A 19,975-nucleotide genomic window follows, 5' to 3' on the forward strand; every position below is an offset into this window, starting at 1 on the left:
ATAAGAAGTGTGAGAATACTTACAAGGGGAGATAGATTCAATGTTTGTAATGGCTCAGTGTAGCAGGGTGGTTACCCCCCTCCTGCCTGAGGGGTTTAAAACAGCCCTGGCAGAGGGCTGGGGCAAAGGGAAAAGCTACTGGGTTGATTGGGGAAGTAGCCACAGCTGGGATGCCCCAATCAGGCCACAGCTGGCCTGTATAAAAAGGCTGGGAGCCAAGAGCTCAGCAGTCTCTCTCTGCCTTCAGAGAGAGAAGGGCCTGGCTGCAGGGAGCTAGACAGGGTACCTATAGTGGAGCAGGGCTGGGGAAAGGCTGAGAAGCTGGGGAGCTCCAGCCTGGATAGTCCCAGGCTGTGGCCTGGTAAGAGGTCAAGGGTACTGGGGGTTGCAGAGGGCAGCCCAGGGCTAGGCCAAGGCAGCAGGTCCAAACCCAACCTTGCCGATGATGAGTGGCCTATACTGCAGTCTGCCCCAGAGAGTGGGGGCTAGCTGGTGACTGGCAGTGGCCTTATCCTGAGGTGAGGTGGGGTTAGTGGGTGGGGGTTCCCCTGGGAGGGGAGACCTAGCGTGTGTGTGGGTATTGCCAGGGGGCAGCACCCAGGGCAAGTGGCACCGGGGTCCTGGGAGGGACATGGGGGCCAGAGAAGAGGAAAGGCGGATCACCGGCCTGCAGAGGGCGCTCCAGAGGCTGGTGAGCTAATTCCCTCTGTTGCCGGCACAAATGCCCGAGGACAGCAACAGCGGGGTTCGTTGCCCGGTGTGCTTCGCGCCAATAAACATACCGGGGTGGAGAAACAATCAAAGTTTATTTGAGATCTCAAAGTGGTGCAAGGAGACAGACAAGTCTCAAATTGAGCACACCAGCAAAAAACAGTTTCTCTCTTCTTATACTTTTCACAACTAAGCCCCCCCTCTCTCCCCCTCTACCACCCCCCCTACTTCCCCTCCCCTCTCTACCGAAGGCATGTTTATACATTTAAGCCGTTAAATCATTCTAGGGCTATAAATCTAGCTTGTTAGTAACATTCCTCTAAACAGTTATTTGGTTCTGTTTACTCTTAGTTTATTACCCCTTCTCCATCTAGAAACATGCAAACCTCATCATTATTGCTTGGTACCTGGGTATGAGCAAGGTCGTAATTGGTAACTGGCTATTTACACATTCCAATTTCCGTCCTTGGCTCTTGAGGTCGATTAGAGTTAAATATGGAAGGACAGAGTTTAAACATGGAAGAACTTTGGTTCATATAGGCCTAATGACGTCAACAATTCCCTCCTTTGAGAATACTCAACAAACTTTTGGCTGAGTTTTCTCATATTCTGTAGACAAGATACGATTGAGTGCCATAGAGCTGGGGTTCTCAATGAGAGGGTATGCTGGGATTTCTGGGGAACGGGGGGCACAAAGCTTACGGAGGAGCAATTTAAAACAAGCAATCAGGAGGAGGGTGACCAGGCACAGTACCACACCTGTGAGGAGGAGACGCACAAGGCTATTTCCCAGTCCTCCTAGGTTGGGCAACCAACTCCAAAGGGAATCAAAAACTGTGGGTTCCCTTTCCTGAGCCTTCCACTGCTCAAAAGCCTGTTCGGCTGACAGGACGTGCTTGTTAATGTCCTGTGAGTTTTCTGGGACATAAGTACAACATTCACTCCCAATAAGGACACACACCCCGCCCTGGGAGGCTAAAACATAATCTAAGGCCTGTCTGTTTTGCAGGGACAGCAACCGGAGCTGGTAAAGCTCTAAGTTAAGGCTTTTCTCTATGGCCAAGGTCTCATTGGCATACTTGGTGAGAAACACAGAGAGCCTACGATAAAATTGAGCCAGTCGTCCCACCCCATAGGATGGGAGAAAGATCATACCCAATCTGTCTCCTTCTGTAATGGGCTCTGGGGTGGCATACAAAGATCTACGCTGCCTAGGGCGGCCAGGGGGCAGTTTAGGGAAGACACGAAGGGGAGGGGCAAGATATCCTAGATAGCAGCTTCCATACCACCGATGCGGTAGCCACTTATAGGCAGAGGTACCGCAAATATAAAAGGAGTGGCCATTCCCTACCAAGCCATTATAACCGCTACTCCACCTATTTACTTGTCTGTCATTAAATGATCCGAACCGGGCGGTAGAGTCGGATTTGCCGTTAACATAGACAGGGATGGAAGCGTCACTGTCAGGGGATAAATAATACTGACAGGTGCTATTCCCAGCAAACCAGGTGTGATTGCTGGACTTAAACTGTCGATAGCACACCAAACCAGGGGCCACTGGCTGCAACCTAATAGGGGAAGGGATATACGTTGAGTTGGCCTGCGGCTTCCAGGGGTCGTCCCTTAACGCATACTGGGACTCAATGGTACAGTTCTGCGACAAGGGGGTACCCGAGGCATTTTTCCCCCTACTGAACCATCCCCAACAGATATCTGACCAATTCTGGGGAACTACCCTCCAGGGTAACCCTGCAGCATGGTGCGGGATTTGGGAGCATACCCAGCAGTTAGAGAGGTTAAACTCTTGGGCAAAGCAAACCTTCAGGGACTCATATGTGTTTGTCTCTAAGTTAGTAGGGATTCCTTTCCATCCCGCATGTGCCTGGGGGGAAACGGGAGTTAACAAGAGGAGTGTCTCTATGGCAAAGAGCACCACTGTGGCAGACCCTGGACCTGAACTCATATTGGGCAGGTGACCCTAGGGCCTAACAATCACAATTCCCCAAATACCCACAAAATAACAATTACCAATAGCAAGCAGATTAAAAACAACAGGGACCAGGCCACCAGGTTAGGCCGGCCCTGTGAAAATAAACACAACCAACGCTCAGAGGTCTCGCGGGGAGTGCGCTGTCACTGTCCAAAGAGATCACACGGCATTCCAAGCAGACACTATTGTCGCCTGAATAACAGCTTAAGTCCCAGATCGTCGCTGGCAGTCTTCTCTGCAGGCTGGACGGTCCACCGTTCAGGAGCAGGCACCGCTTTCAGGCGAGAGTGATGAATCCAGTTCTTGTGTCCCTCAACCTTTGCTGCTGTATGGGAGACCAGCAGGACAGTGTGAGGTCCCTTCCACTTCTCTTGGAGAGGCTCGTCCTTCCAAGTCCGAACGAGTACGGAATCGCTTGGCTGCAAGGAGTGGATCGGGGCATCCAGCGGGAAAGGCTGCAAATCTTTGGTATACCTGTGGAGAGAACAAAGAACAGCAGACAGAGATCTCATGTACTGAGATAAGAAGCCACACCCCATTTCCCACTCCCCTGCCAGAACCCGTGTACCATTCATAGGCCATGCCCTTCCAAACATAATCTCAAAGGGACTGAGCCCTAACCTGCCCTTAGGGAGAGCGCGAATGCGGAGCAAAACAAGGGGCAAAGCATCAGGCCACTTAAGGGAAGCCTCTTGGCAAACCTTTGAGAGGTGTCGCTTAAGAGTCTGATTTGTACGTTCCACTACCCCACTGGCCTGCGGTCGCCATGGCGTGTGAAGCTTCCAGGGGATCTGTAGGGCATCCAATATCTTCTGAACGACTTGGGATGTGAAGTGTGTTCCACTGTCAGATTCCATCCACTGGGGAAGCAATCTGAGCCTTACTCTGTGCCACTCGATATCCTCGAAGTCCAACAAAGTTCAGGAGGCTCACAGTGGCTTTAAGGCAAGAGGTTAGACCCACAGCAGCAATTAACAAGTCATCCACATATTGCAGGAGGAGGACTTTGTCCTCGTTGTCCCACTCCTCCAAGTCTCTAGCCAGGGCCTGGCTGAAAAGGGTGGGGGAATTTTTAAATCCCTGGGCCAGCACTGTCCAGCAAAGCTGCTTTCTAACCCTCCTTTTGTCCTCCCACTCGAAGGAGAAAATCTCCTGAGACTGGGGGTCAACCGGAATCGTGAAGAAAGCATCCTTTAAATCCAGGACTGAAAAATGGGTGTACTGCCCCCCTATAGAGGCCAACAATGTATACGGATTTGGAACAAGGGGGTGTAGAGTCTTAATCCGCTCATTAACTGCCCTCAGGTCCTGGACCAGCCGGTATGTGCCATTGGGCTTTTGTACAGGCAAGATAGGAGTGTTCCAAGCTGACTGGCATTCTCGAAGTACCCCGCACTTTAGGAACTGGTCTATAGTCTCCTGCAGTCCCTCTCTGGCTTCCCTTTTGATCGGATACTGCTTGATTCGCACTGGACCTTTTCCTGGCAAGAGCTGAACAGTAATAGGAGTATGATGGGCTGCCTTTCCTGGGATCCCTGATGCCCATACCAGAGGAAAAACCCGCTTCTCCCACTGACTCCACTCTGGGGCTTGCATAGCTGAGGGCTCAATTGCAAGGGTCATTATCCAGGCATTCTCTGGGGGTAAGGTGAGGCTTATTTCATCTTGAGTGAAATGCAGGGTGGCACCTAAGCGACAAAGCAGGTCCCGTCCTAATAGTGGCGTTGGACAATCGGGGAGGTAAACCAGTCTGTGAGATAGAGTTCTGTTTCCCAAAGCACATTCCGCTGGGGCATATACTGGGCACTTAGTTCCTTTCCCTGTGGCTCCCACCACAGTGAGGGAATCTGCCACAGGCAGCTGAAGGGGTTGGTTTACAGCAGTTCGTGCAGCTCCAGAGTCTATTAAAAAGTCTATGTCTGAATCTCCCACCCGCATTTTTACTCGGGGTTCCGGGGGCAGGATAGTCCGTCTCCCCTGACACCCCTATTCTTGATCCTCTGCTGCCATCATAGGGGTACCTTCCCTTCCGGGGCACTCATTTTTCCAATGTCCCTCCTTTCGGCATATGGCACACTGATTGCGACCCAGACGCCTTTCCTGTAAGCCAGGGCGCCCACGCCCACGTCCTCTCATTCCCCGGCCCCTTCCACCTTCCTGAAATCTTCCCCTGCCACCAGCCTGCACTGCTGCAACCATCATTTTCACTTGCCTCTTTTCCTTTTCTCCCTCTCTAAGGCTGTAAGCCCTGTTTGCAGTTTCCAGAATCTGTGCCATTGTCATGCCCATCAAATCCTCCTTTTTCTGCAGTTTCCTTTTAATATCAGGGGCAGCACGGCTGGTAAAGATACCCTTTATAATTGCCTCAGTAGCCTGATCATCAGGGTTTGCATTAGTAGTTTGCCTGATGGTATCCCGAATACGCTGCAGAAAAGCAAACCGGACTCTCTTTTGGCTCCTGTACTCATACGGCTTAGCCCAATTGTTATGTCGGACAGCTGAGTGTCGGAGACCATGTAATAGGAGCTCCTTGTATACAGTGAGACGGGTGAGATCCGCCGGCACGTTGGGATTCCACCGGGGGTCTGCTGTAGGGACCTGGACTGCAGCAGCAGGGACGTGTGCTGCGTTTGCCTCATGTCTACGCTGTGCCTCCTCCCGTGCCTTAGACACAACCTGATTACGCTCCACCTCAGACAGCAGGGTCCGCATAAGGATATTACAGTCATCCCAGTCAGGCTTATGGCTAGCCAGACACCCTTCAAAGACTGAGATAAACTTGCTTGGATTCGTAGAAAATTCCCCTGCCTGTGTCTTAAAAGCTGCTAGGTCCACTGGGTTAAAAGGCACATGGGTATAAACCTGCATTGTAGTGGCTGGGCGATTTTCTGTTCCAGTACGGGCTATCCGAGTCTCAGTAATCAATGGATAGAATCCCACTGAGGGGGCAATCTCTGGGACCTGAGGCACCCTGTCTTTATATGGTGGGGGTGTTGGAGCCGAAGGGGACACCGACTCTGCCATCACAACCGGGGGAGGGTTCTGGGGACTAACAGTAGTTACTACCGAACCTGTCGGAGTCAAATTACACCTTTGCAAAAGATCTGACCTATCTCTTAACAACATAAACAACTGTACATACATATGTTCATTCCATTTACCCGTACGCTGACAAAACAAAAGCAATTGAAGGATCGTATTATAATTAAGTGATCCCTCCGGTGGCCACCTTTCCTGGTCCTCTAGCTGATATTGAGGCCAGTCTACTGTACAGAAACTTTTCAGTTTACTTTTAATCAACGGATCCGATCCAAACACTTTCCAGTTCACCAGAATGCATTCTAAGGGTGTACACCTTGCCCTGCCTGCAGTACTCTGTCCCTGCCCCATACTCTAGGGAGACACTGGGCGTCCCCAGGTCAAAACAGGTAAAGTCCCCACTGGACTGTTCCTACCTTATCCAAGGGTCCGGTTCTGCACCGTCGCCCGCAGCTGCTTCTCCACTAATCGAGCGCGTTGCACCGTTGTACCCTCCGGGGTCGACCAAACCACGTCTCCGCCGAGGCCCCCGATGAAGTCACCGGTGCGCGCTGGGCATCGGTCGTCGCCGCAATCCGTCGACCTCTGAGAGGGGTCTGGGCAAGGCTAAATTTCAGCCTTGAGCCCACCCAGGGACGCCAAGACTGTTGCCGGCACAAATGCCCGAGGACAGCAACAGCGGGGTTTGTTGCCCAGCGTGCTTCGCGCCAATAAACATACCAGGGTGGAGAAACAATCAAAGTTTATTTGAGATCTCAAAGTGGTGCAAGGAGACAGACAAGTCTCAAATTGAGCACACCAGCAAAAAACAGTTTCTCTCTTCTTATACTTTTCACAACTAAGCCCCCGCTCTCTCCCCCTCTACCATCCCCCCTCTACTCCCCCTCCCCTCTCTACCGAAGGCATGTTTATACATTTAAGCCGTTAAATCATTCTAGGGCTATAAATCTAGCTTGTTAGTAACATTCCTCTAAACAGTTATTTGGTTCTGTTTACTCTTAGTTTATTACCCCTTCTCCATCTAGAAACATGCAAACCTCATCATTATTGCTTGGTACCTGGGTATGAGCAAGGTCGTAATTGGTAACTGGCTATTTACACATTCCAATTTCTGTCCTTGGCTCTTGATGTCGATTAGAGTTAAACATGGAAGGACAGAGTTTAAACATGGAAGAACTTTGGTTCATATAGGCCTAATGACGTCAACACCTGGATGACCAGCAGGAGGTGCCGCAGGGGTGAGTCTGCTCCTCTTACACTCAGCCATTCCCAGTCCTTATTTAATCCTAAATTGATTGTATTTAGTTTGCATATCAATTCCAGCTCAGCAGTCTGTTTTTGAAGTTTTTCTGTTGTGAGATAGCCACCTGCAGGTTTGTCATTGAATGACCAGACAGGTTAAAGTGTTCTCCCCCTGGTTTTTGAGTATTATGATTCCTGATGTCAGATTTGTGTCCATTAATTCTTTTGCGTAGAGACTGTCCGGTTTGGCCAATGTACATGATTGTCCATGGTGACACCTCTCTCAGTTTCCCAAGAGGAATAATAATCTTTACCCTATATCTCTGCATTCAGACACTCATTAAGGATATTTATAATACTAAAAAGGAAACCTTGTAATCTCCTACTATGGTTAACTATATTCATTAAATTATGATATATCTGTTCAGATTACATTTTCCCTCCAATCTACCTTTGGTCTGGAAGCTCTTTCTATTTACTGATATTTTGTAGTTTTATACAAATATAGGAGGCTAGTGAATGTATTAGAGGACAATTAGGTATGACTTAAAATGTTGAGGGTTGGATTGAACTCAGTTTCCTACCCCAGAAACCTTTAGCAACCAGTCACCCCATTGGCCTCCATTCTAATATCCACCACAATGGATGCCAGCTGTTGTGGTGATGGTTTTGTGTGTGTTCACTGGAAGCCTTCAGAAGACCACCAACTCAGTTAATAGAGGCCACTGAACATCCATCAGCTAATTATTATTTTTGGTTATTCCTGATTTGAATTGGATTTAAACAAGCAAACCAGAGATGACTGGTTCCATAGCCCACTTACAATCCTCAGAGCCAAGGAGTCCTCCTCCCTAGCTAACTCTCCTAACAACATCATGGAAAAAATAGTATACTGTGTAATGAGAGAGTAGAAAACCTGGCATGTCAGGTGTGAAACTGAAATGTCAGTATTCTGATGATTACTGGAAAATAAAGAGCTCTTGGACATTGATATATTCATCAAAACCCTTATTCCATCACTTCTGGGCCAAGTTACATTGAGAGAACATCCACAGTGAAGGATGGTCAAGGACATCAGGGGATTTGGGACAGTTATTTTCATGCTATTGTCAGAGGCACAGGGCCCCTAGAGAATCATGAAGTCAGAAGAGGTCAAGATCTATGGTAGGATCAGCTTTTCCTACATGGTCCAGCAGAAATGAGTTTTTCCCAGGAAGACAGGTCTCTGCAGGTAAGCGAGTAATTGTTTCTAACGAGATGGAGACTTGAGCATTGCAATGAGATTTTCATCTTCTGAAATGTTAAACCTGCCAGGCATCTACTGGAGAAAATAAGTTAGAAACTGAAATTATTTTGGCGGATCCAGACAGAATAATAATAAGACACCTAAATTAGGGCCTTTGATTTATAGGTGACCTGCCAAAGAGCGCTGCATTGTTTGATGCAGAAAACTTTCAGTAGGTTGGTGCTGTCGATCTTACTGTGTATTTTGAAAAACCTCATCTCATACATGAGCATATATCAAACATTAAAGTGACGATCTTGCTTACAAGCTAAGGGCTATATTATGCCTTTAAGGCACAAGCCTACATGGGAGGTGGAGCACTCTCCTACCACTAGCAGCTCCAGGACACACTGAGCCTGATTCTCAGTAACTAAGTTCCTGATCTTGGGGCAGGGATGGGTTGTAGGGGCCAGAGGTAGTCTCAAGCTACCTTTGAACCTGCCATATTCTGAGGCCATGCAGGGGATTGCCTGGCCCCCAGTGCAAGTAAGGGTTGCCACAGGTTTGCTCTAGCTTATGTTTGGCTTCCCATGAAACTCTCTCGGCCCTGAGAATCAAAGAATCACTGATGTGCCATGCAATCCAGCCAGACCCCTGATACATTTTCTCTGCTGAGACAGGGAGCAGGGGCCATGTAGAGCTCGTATGCCTGCTGCACACATCAGTATATCAGCCCACTCTAAGCTATACCCTTTTGCTGCCACAGCAGTGTAAAAGGACTTTATTGCACCTGAGAATCAGGCTCATTATCTCTTAGGCCTGGTCTACACTAACCCCCAAATTCGAACTAAGGTACGCAACTTCAGCTACGTGAATAACGTAGCTGAAGTCGACATACCTTAGTTCGAACTTACCGCGGTTCAGACGCGGTCCACACGTGGCAGGCAGGCTCCCCGTCGACTCCGCGGTACTCCTCTCGCCGAGCTGGAGTACCGCAGTCGACGGCGAGCGCTTCCGGGATCGATTTATCGCGTCCAGACCAGACGCGATAAATCGAACCCGGAACTTCGATTGCCAGCTGTCGAACTACCGCGGTAGTGTAGACCTGGCCTTAGGAACTCACAGTTCTTCAGGGTACGGCCACGGCAACACCCTTCTAACAAGTGCAGCCTGAGCTCCCTCCATCCTGTGCAGGGTCAGTTCATAGATTCCAAGGCCAGAAGGGACCACTGTGATCATCTAGTCTGACCTCCTGTCGAACCTCCCCACATACTTCCTAGAGCGTATGCTGATTTAAAATGTGTCAGTTTTTCTGGCTGACGAGGAAGCGTTCAGGATCATTGCTCCTCTCTTAACCCCTGCTTTTTGTAGAGGTAACACTGATGTGCACTCTGGTTTCACATAGTCTGTGAGGTCCAGGCATACAAGATTGTGATTTTGCCTGGCCCCTGCCACAAGGTGGGGAGGCTTTTTCTGTCCTTTCCCACCACTGCATACCCACGAAGGGCCAGGCACAATGTTGCTCTGATGGTTTTAAGCTAATAATCAGTTTAATGTGAAAAGGGAGTTTCACTCTGGAAATATTCCTCTGAAATCAACTGAGATGCATGTCTATGTATTCGGGACCTACAGCCTATTTTAGTTTGATCGTTAGTTTATTGGATAATGAGAAATGCAGTATTTCCTTATGCTTTTTTCCCCTTTGAATCTTTTTTCCTCTACAATCGCAGGAACAACTGGTGCAGAAAAAAAGTGTTTCAGGTCAAGATTTTCAAAGTGAGTGGATTGGTAATAGCCTTTTTCTGTGCTGCGGGAACAGAACAGATTTTAATGTAAAGTTTATACTTTTTTTTTTTTTTTTTTTACTATTCTTTCCATGTTAAATTTGGGCAAAAACACTGGTATGAACTGATTCTTTGTAGCTGCTTTGGTGTGCCATTTTGGGTATGCTCTCCTTGCCGTGGCAATAGAGGGGGCACAATCCCACTGGGATGAAAGGCTTGCTGATGACTTATTTATATTTGCGCTGATGTTCTTCCTCGTCCCTTCAGCAGACATGTATCTGACTATTAAAACAAAGCAATGAAAAGGAATTATTTTTACAATTCCAAAACATAGACATAGAAGCAATGAGGAAAGCTCTCCCCAGACTTCTGTTTTGCATCTGTTCGATGAATTTAGAAGGTGTGTACTGGAGTATCATATTCTCTTTGTCTTTTTTGCATAAGAGTGCACTTTCATTTCATCATTTGGATCACATGTTGAAGAAAAACAATTAATTTTTGTTTCTTTTTCCTTGAAAGTTGAGAGAGAGAGAGAGCGGAATCTTTGAGTGATATGCATTCACAGCTAGGTCTTTACTTTCTGTTTTCAGATCCTGCAAATGCTCCTTTATAGTGCGTGTAGTCTTGCATGGAGCCAGTTAGGGCATGATTTCCTCTGATATGACCGATAAATATTTTATCTCCATCCGAGCGATCTCTCCCAAGACTTCTCCTCAGGACCTGACAGTTTGTCTCTGCAGCCAGGTCTGTTGCAGCTGCTGAGGGCACAGACCTCCTTGCTGAACCCCTGTTCAACAATCTACATCTTGTGGCACAGGTGGTGGAGGTCCCCTCAGTGTGCCGGAGGCTGGTTCTGGCTGGTATCACCAAAGTCGGACACCTCCTGGACTGTGGTTGGCAAGACTGGGTGGACCTTCATATGCTTGCCCAATGTATGGGGTTGTCCCCACTGTGTGTTCTGGGAGGTAAATACTGCCCTGCCCTTGCCTCTGTAGCTTTTCTTAAGTGAGGTCTGCAGCAGGGTGTTCCCTGGTCACTCATTTCCCCTGTCCCTCTGGAGTTTGATGTCAGGCCTTTGCCCCGTGTCCGCCCCCCCTCGGCTGTGGGTGAGGAGCCCCCATGCGCCAGCTTCTGTTTCACCTTGGTTCCTCAGCCTGCCTGGGTTATAAGTTGGTGACTCCTCCGTGGAGCTGTGAGCAGAGGCATGTTGCTAGCATGGTTCTCAGACTCCCCTGACACTTGTTTTTCTTGCAGTGAGAGGGAGACCCTGGCGCATACATGTTTACTGTGCACCAGGTTGCAGCCCCTTTTCCACCTTCTTCATAACCTCTCGCTGAGGTTCTGGATGCACTTTTCCCTGCACCTTTTTTATGCTCTTCCCATCCATGGCTCCATGAGGTCATGGGACCTCATCAACCTGTCTCTGGAATTGCCTGAGTTGGCCTTGTATCAGTTAAGGAGTGCAGGTTGGACGGGGCGCTCCTTCTGACCCTGACTGTGGAGCTCAATTTTGTGCTTTTCTCTGTTCATGTCTTTGGGCAGAGTTCCTCTAGCTCCCTGGACTCCTTTGAGGAGCAGTGGATGCTGCTTAGGGTTCTCTGCTCAGTGTCCCCTTTTGGAACTCTTGTTGTAAATCTCCAACCTCACTCTCATTCCTGTTTTTTCATTTGTTGTCCTCCGAAGCAGTTGATGCCTGTGTTTTGATCCTTCTCCTTCGGGGATCCATTGTGTACCTGGGACCAAATAGGTCTGTGCACTGAATGGCCAGGGGTTCTGTGGAAAAACTGTACATGATCACGTAATTAGAGACTTTATCAAATGCATACACACAAGGGAACTGAATTAAAGTTGCACGGGCAATCTTATTTCTGGCATTTCCTAACTTTTGAATGCTTGCCTTTGCAACCTTAATATTATATTAATGTAATTTTTCTGTATGTAATTTCCTAAATTTTAAAAAAATCAAATTGAAAAAACAAATATTGGAATCACATTGATCTCCACATGGGCCATCAACAGGTTTGAGACCTTGAGATCCACAGCATAGACATCTATCAGTTGACCTAGCTGGTAGCAGTAGTAGGCTGTTATCCTCTATGTGGAACAGTACCAGAGTGGGGAGAGTCACACACTTTGCCAATGAGTTTCACACATATTTGCTAGACAGCAGAGGAATGGTGAGGCTCAGGAATCCTGGATTTAATTCCAGGTTCTGGAAAGGAGTGTGCCATGGTGGTTACAGGCCATTTTGCTCCTTTCCCCCCATCTTGTCTTTGCCCCTCTCAGGTTTTTTTCCCTCCTGGTCCCTGTTGTCCCTGTCCCCTTTCAGCTCCTATCCCCCATTTCCTCCTGTCTCTGTACCCCTCAGCTTCTATTCCCTGTCACCCAGCTCTTGTCCCTTCCCCCTCTGCTCCTATTGCTCCCAGCCTACCCCTGTCCTTTCTCCCCCATTTTGTCACCCCTTTGCATGTTACTTGCTTGCTCCATCTCCTCCATGCTGCCTGGGCACTTGTGGGGGTGGGGTGGAAGGAGGGGCCCGGGTTAATTTTTTCACTACAGAACCCAATCGGCTTTCTCTCTTAGTTAATTAAAAGCAAGATAGACAGCAGATAACTTTTTGATATACATGAACAATTCTAGATCACAATTAATATGTATCTATCTAATATGTTCTTTCTGTACAAGAAACTTGTTGTGACAAAGCCTGAACTCAAGTGAGAAGGAAACGTAATGTTAAACTAATGGCTTGGAAAGAAAGAAAAGGGGTGACTTGTGTCATATCCTATTTTAATCTCTGAGAGAGAAAGAGATTAACACTGTCACTTGCTTGATTAGTGCTGTCATTTTATCAACTTTTAACTTGGAAATGAGCTGATGCAAAGAGAATAGTGCATTGTAGTTTCTTGTCTTTGTTATGTCTAACCTTATAAAATTATACAGTAACTGTCTGATAGCTGAGAAATTCTATAGTGTAATTCAAATGTTATAAATCTGTATGAGTCCATTATCTCTTCTTATCAACAGGGCTTTCAAAATTAATGCTAAAATGTTTTAGCAAGGGTCTCCAAGGTAACTGCGTATTGTATTTCCAGTTAAAGTACATTTTAGTAAAATGTTCCTCTAAAGAAAACACCTTAAATCAGTTGTGAGGTGTACATGAATTCATTCATGTGCATGTCAGGAAAATTTCCTATCAGCCTACTGAACCTAAAGGCAAGTCATGGTGTGCTGTGAATTTGCAATGTATCCGCTTAAACAAAACTCCTGTTTCATTTTGCATTTTCACTGTGCTTAACTTTATCCCACATGTAACTAATACAGAAGCACTTGCTTTGTTTATTTAGTACCTGATCCTGCCCAGTTGAAGTCAATGGGACCCTGATTGGCTGAGTAAAGTGAGAATAATGAGCTGAGTAAGTCAGTTGAAGTTGGCTCATCTGATTCCCTGCTCTCAGTGATTACAGATGAATGAAATATCTAGGAGTTCCAATGACACAGGTGATCTGAACAGATTCTGATGCCAATAGTAGATGAGTTTTGACTAAACCCTCTTGCACTAATATTTGGATACAATCCAAGTCCACTATATTGACTATCATCCCCTCTTCTAGCTGCACAGATAAAGGATGCTGTCTATAAGCCTTACACTCCATGATCTCAGCAAGACCACCTATCTCTCCAGTCACATTCCATCAAGGAATGAGTCCTTGGCTATGCTGCCATTGACCACAAGCAAAATGGAGAATGGGGGAGTCTGGTGGCTGTCCCAGTGACTCTGGGAAGCATTCATTTTGGCTTCTCCCCAAGTCTCTTACGTAGTACTTCTCCATGATGTACTTGTCCAACAGACTGTCCCTCCGTTCAAAGTCTCAGCTGTGCCTTTATGGTCTTTCCGGTAGCTTGGCCTCCATGTAGTCCTCCAGTAGCTGCGTAGCCTTTGCTAGGATGCACCAGCATGACATGTAAAAGACAAGTCTTCACGAGTCTAGGAGTCTTTCTAATTACTTCTCCATTCATGCATCCAGGTCTCAGGCTTGTCATCTTCCAGCCCCACCCTGGCTAGTGAAGGGACAGCATTTATTGGTAGCCTGGGCTTTACAACTCTCTGAAGCAGGTGCTTCTGGAACTGTTGCAATCTGGGTTTATAATAGTTCCTGCTGGGCTGCAGCCTGAACTTTCTGCTGTTCCCAGAGCTGTTGTTGCTGTTGGGCTACAACCTGGGCTTGCTATTGCTGCTACTGCTCCCTCATAAACTGCAGCAAGGTTTGAGGCTGTTGGCTCAGCTGTTCAACCATCCATTTCAGGACCTCTTCTGTTTCCTCTTTTACACCGAGAGGTTTTAAATCTCATTTACGTGTAAGCCAGTGACAAACAGAGCTGCTCTGAACAGATATCCAAAGATGGTTGAAAATGTACCCCCTTCCTGGGCTGTACCTTTGCTAATAACTGAGATAACACCAACCAAACAGAAATATCAGTCTAAGCTGTCTCCCCAAGCTTAGCTCTTCCTAAGATTTGCAAGACAGGACCTCTCTCTGTCTGAGGAAGACCTTCCAAACCATCTCGGCCTCCTAGATAGGAACTAGATGGACACACCTGGTCTAACCTCATAGTGACACAGTAAATATCTCTGCATCCCTGTGTTGGATTCAAGCACCTGACATCAGGCTGACTGTGTAGAAGAGCACTTTTTCCCTATGCAGGGACTAAGAACCTGCCACCTTGTCAATCTCTTACTGGACTTTTCAGCAAGGGGTACATTTTTAGTTCTTTTGAGGGGCTCTATTTAGCTCCCTATTACTTTTAAGGCCTCACACTATAGAGACCTACCAGAGAGCTAGATGGGTCTTTTGGAAGCTAGTCAACATCACTCCTACTTTGGCCAGAGTTGTCATGACAGGATGATGTACGGCTACTTCCACCCCAAGAAGCTGGTCAAAGTGTTTCTGCAGCACTCCCATCCCCACTGGCCAGGGTGTGAGAGACTGGACCTGGGAGGATCAAACGTGGGTCTCTTGCATATATGAATGGAACACAATGTACGTGGATTCTGGACCAGCTTAAGGGTTGCACTTTTGGACACCTTGTTTTCTCGTACTAATTTTCTTTCTTGCGCTTATAGCTGTTTCTTCTTCCGCTGCATGTATCCACTCTGTTTTAGTTGAATGATTTCCCTTCTCTTCCTGCTAATATAATTTTTATTTGGCTGTTATGAAAAAAAAGAGAGATTGAGAGTACACAGGAGAAACTGGCTAGTGTAATTAAAATAGAACCAGTCCCACTTCTCTCTTCTGCTCTACAAATGTGCCTCAAGTCTTACATCACAGAACCATCATGTATGGGTAAAAATGTAGCTCAATCAGAATAGCTCCATTAACTTTTGCATTTCATTTGTGTTTTGGAAGGAGATTACAGCAATAATAGAGTCACTGTTTCAAAACCTAATGGGACATTTTACAGTCACAGAACTTTGCACATGCCAGTTTACAGACTAAACAAATACTCCTGGTAACAATTCTGATTTCAGTTTCACACATGGTTAAGTAAGATGCTCTCATGTTAAGCAAGGATCAGGCAGAAATCACTAAACAATTAATATTATTCAGTTCTACTCAGGACAGTCATATAGACTTTGTCAGTGTACTGGGGCTGGAGGGAATGCATTGTTTCTTTTATTACATCAATTGTGTGCCTTTAAAATAATCCAGAAAAATCACTGCATGTAACAGACTCCAGTGCTGGTTCTTTGGGCAACACTGATAAATTGAGTTGTATGGTTCATAGTCAGTATCTATTTCTAACATGTCTGTATAATTTCTAAAATGGTTTCTAAAGACTCACTGCACATACTTTAGAACATTTTTTGGGCCCAGTTGATCATTGGATGTACCTGCATCAAACCTAAAAACGTTCACTATTGTATAGTCGGGGTTGCCGAGATTAAAAAACTGAAAATGTGCATCCCATAACAGAATGTTCTATTGCTATTTTCACTGATCTCATTGGTGTATTTACATATTGGTTTTTCCCCTGCTGAACAACTTCCTTTTGTACTAGGAAGTCTTCCTGTGCTAGTAATGAACTATAATAAAACCACTCAATCAGCAAATGGAACATTTTTTTCTATTGTGGTTTTCAGCAAGACACCACATTTTACTTACTACTTTTGATTTCCAACAGACACATCACAGCAATTATTTGAAATTTGGGATACTTTTACTATTTTAAATTGTCAGTTTGCCCAAATCTTATTTGTCAAAGAGTATTTGGATGCTGCAATATCTTTCTTTACATTTACTAGTCTCAAAACAATTATACTGTTATACAGCATGCTCTCAGTGCTGTGTCTTTAAAGTCGGTAAAACCATCCAAACAGGAATTCAATCAATTTAGTAATTTTTGCTGTCTAATTTACCTTGTGTTTTTTCTGAAATGAAAGGCACCATATTTAAAGTTGTTCATTATCAAGAAAAATTCTATTGCAACACAGAAGTGAGAACTCTGTCTTGGATTGGGGCATTCCAGGTGTCATCAGTCAATCAGATTTGTAGACGCTTAATAAACTGTTACCTAGGGTCTGTGGCTGAAAAATGACACCTGATCTGCATTCTTACTGGCTGTTAGTGATGTAGTGGTACATAATTTAATGGTTATTTTGTGGGGTATACTGTACAAAGAAATAAATAACTTCAGAATAAATTCTAATATCCCTGTCTAATTCCAAACTCTTACATAAGAACGGCCATACTGGGTCAGACCAATAGTCCATCTAGCCCAGTATCCTGTCTTCAGATGGTGGCCAATGCCAGGTGCTTCAGTGGGAATGAACAGAACAGGCAATCATTGAGTGATCCATCCCCTGTCATCCAATCCCAGCTTCTGGCAATCAGAGGGTATGGACACCCAGAGCATGGGATTGCATCCCAGACCATTTTAGCTAATAGCCATTTATGGACATATCCTCCATGAATTTAGTGAATTCTTTTTTGAACCCCATTATACCTTTGGCCTTTACAACATCCCCTGGCAATGAGTTCCACAGGTTGACTGTGTGTTGTATGAGAAAGTATTTTCTTTTGTTTATTTTAAACCTACTACCTATTAATTTCATGGGGTGACCCCTGGCTCTTGTGTTACCTGAAGGAGTAAATAACACTTCCTTATTCACATTCTCTACACCATTCATGATTTTATAGACCTCTATCAATCATATCCCCTCTAAGTCATCTCTTTTCCAAGCTGAAAAATCCCCCAGTCTTTTTAATCTCGCCTCATATGGAAGCTGCTCAAAACCCTTAATCATTTTTGTTGCCCTTTTCTGTACTTTTTCCAATTCTAACATATCTTTTTTGAGATGGGGCAACCAGAACTGAATGCAGTATTCAAGATGTGGGCATACCATGGATTTCTATACTGGCATTATGATATTTACTGTCTTATCTATCCCTTTCCTAATGGTTCCTAACATTCTAGAGCCTTTTATAAAAATTGGCATCACATTAACTATTGTGATGGGGCAAGGCCAGATGGCTTTAGGAAAGTAGTGAGAAACAAGTATGTTAGCCCCAGGCTAAACAAATCCCTGTTACCATGGTAACCAAATGGCAGTTGCTCCAGGTTAATCAAGACACCTGGGGCCAATTAAGATCCTTCCAGAAAGCAGTGGAGACAGCTAGGTTGATTGGGACACCTGAAGTCAATCAGGGGCTGGCTGAAACTAGTTAAAAGCCTCCCAGTTAGTCAGGGAGGCATACATGCCAGGAGCTGTGGGAGGAAGTTGTGCTGTTGGAGAGACTGAGCAGTACACACCATATGAGGCACAAGGAAGGAGGCCCCGAGGTAAGGGTGAAGTGGAGCTTGATGAAGTAGGGGCTGCTGTGGGGAAGTAGCCCAGGGAATTCATAGATTCATAGATTCTAGGACTGGAAGGGACCTCGAGAGGTCATCGAGTCCAGTCCCCTGCCCGCATGGCAGGACCAAATACTGTCTAGACCATCCCTGATAGACATTTATCTAACCTACTCTTAAATATCTCCAGAGATGGAGATTCCACAACCTCCCTAGGCAATTTATTCCAGTGTTTAACCACCCTGACAGTTAGGAACTTTTTCCTAATGTCCAACCTAGACCTCCCTTGCTGCAGTTTAAGCCCATTGCTTCTTGTTCTATCCTTAGAGGCTAAGGTGAACAAGTTTTCTCCCTCCTCCTTATGACACCCTTTTAGATACCTGAAAACTGCTATCATGTCCCCTCTCAGTCTTCTCTTTTCCAAACTAAACAAACCCAATTCTTTCAGTCTTCCTTCATAGGTCATGTTCTCAAGACCTTTAATCATTCTTGTTGCTCTTCTCTGGACCCTTTCCAATTTCTCCACATCTTTCTTGAAATGCGGTGCCCAGAACTGGACACAATACTCCAGCTGAGGCCTAACCCGAGCAGAGTAGAGCGGAAGAATGACTTCTCGTGTCTTGCTCACAACACACCTGTTAATACATCCCAGAATCATGTTTGCTTTTTTTGCAACAGCATCACACTGTTGACTCATATTTAGCTTGTGGTCCACTATAACCCCTAGATCCCTTTCTGCCGTACTCCTTCCTAGACAGTCTCTTCCCATTCTGTATGTGTGAAACTGATTTTTTCTTCCTAAGTGGAGCACTTTGCATTTGTCTTTGTTAAACTTCATCCTGTTTACCTCAGACCATTTCTCCAATTTGTCCAGATCATTTTGAATTATGACCCTGTCCTCCAAAGCAGTTGCAATCCCTCCCAGTTTGGTATCATCCGCAAACTTAATAAGCGTACTTTCTATGCCAATATCTAAGTCGTTAATGAAGATATTGAACAGAGCCGGTCCCAAAACAGACCCCTGCGGAACCCCACTCGTTATGCCTTTCCAGCAGGATTGGGAACCATTAATAACAACTCTCTGAGTACGGTTATCCAGCCAGTTATGCACCCACCTTATAGTAGCCCCATCTAAATTGTATTTGCCTAGTTTATCGATAAGAATATCATGCGAGACCGTATCAAATCCCTTACTAAAGTCTAGGTATACCACATCCACAGCTTCTCCCTTATCCACAAGACTCGTTATCCTATCGAAGAAAGCTATCAGATTGGTTTGACATGATTTGTTCTTTACAAATCCATGCTGGCTGTTCCCTATCACCTTACCACCTTCCAAGTGTTTGCAGATGATTTCCTTAATTACTTGCTCCATTATCTTCCCTGGCACAGAAGTTAAACTAACTGGTCTGTAGTTTCCTGGGGTTGTTTTTATTTCCCTTTTTATAGATGGGCACTATATTTGCCCTTTTCCAGTCTTCTGGAATCTCTCCCGTCTCCCATGATTTTCCAAAGATAATAGCTAGAGGCTCAGATACCTCCTCTATTAGCTCCTTGAGTATTCTAGGATGCATTTCATCAGGCCCTGGTGACTTGCAGGCATCTAACTTTTCTAAGTGATTTTTAACTTGTTCTTTTTTTATTTTATCTGCTAAACCTACCCCCTTCCCATTAGCATTCACTATGTTAGGCATTCCTTCAGACTTCTCGGTGAAGACCGAAACAAAGAAGTCATTAAGCATCTCTGCCATTTCCAAGTTTCCTGTTACTGTTTCTCCCTCTTCACTAAGCAGTGGGCCTACCCTGTCTTTGGTCTTCCTCTTGCTTCTAATGTATTGATAAAAAGTCTTCCTGTTTCCCTTTATTCCCGTAGCTAGTTTGAGCTCATTTTGTGCCTTTGCCTTTCTAATCTTGCCCCTGCATTCCTGTGTTGTTTGCCTATATTTATCCTTTGTAATCTGTCCTAGTTTCCATTTTTTATATGACTCCTTTTTATTTTTTAGATCATGCAAGATCTCGTGGTTAAGCCAAGGTGGTCTTTTGCCACATTTTCTATCTTTCCTAACCAGCGGAATAGCTTGCTTTTGGGCCCTTAATAGTGTCCCTTTGAAAAACTGCCAACTCTCCTCAGTTGTT

The sequence above is a fragment of the Emys orbicularis genome, chromosome 2 (genome assembly GCF_028017835.1).
Source record: "Emys orbicularis isolate rEmyOrb1 chromosome 2, rEmyOrb1.hap1, whole genome shotgun sequence".
Taxonomy (NCBI): domain Eukaryota; kingdom Metazoa; phylum Chordata; order Testudines; family Emydidae; genus Emys; species Emys orbicularis.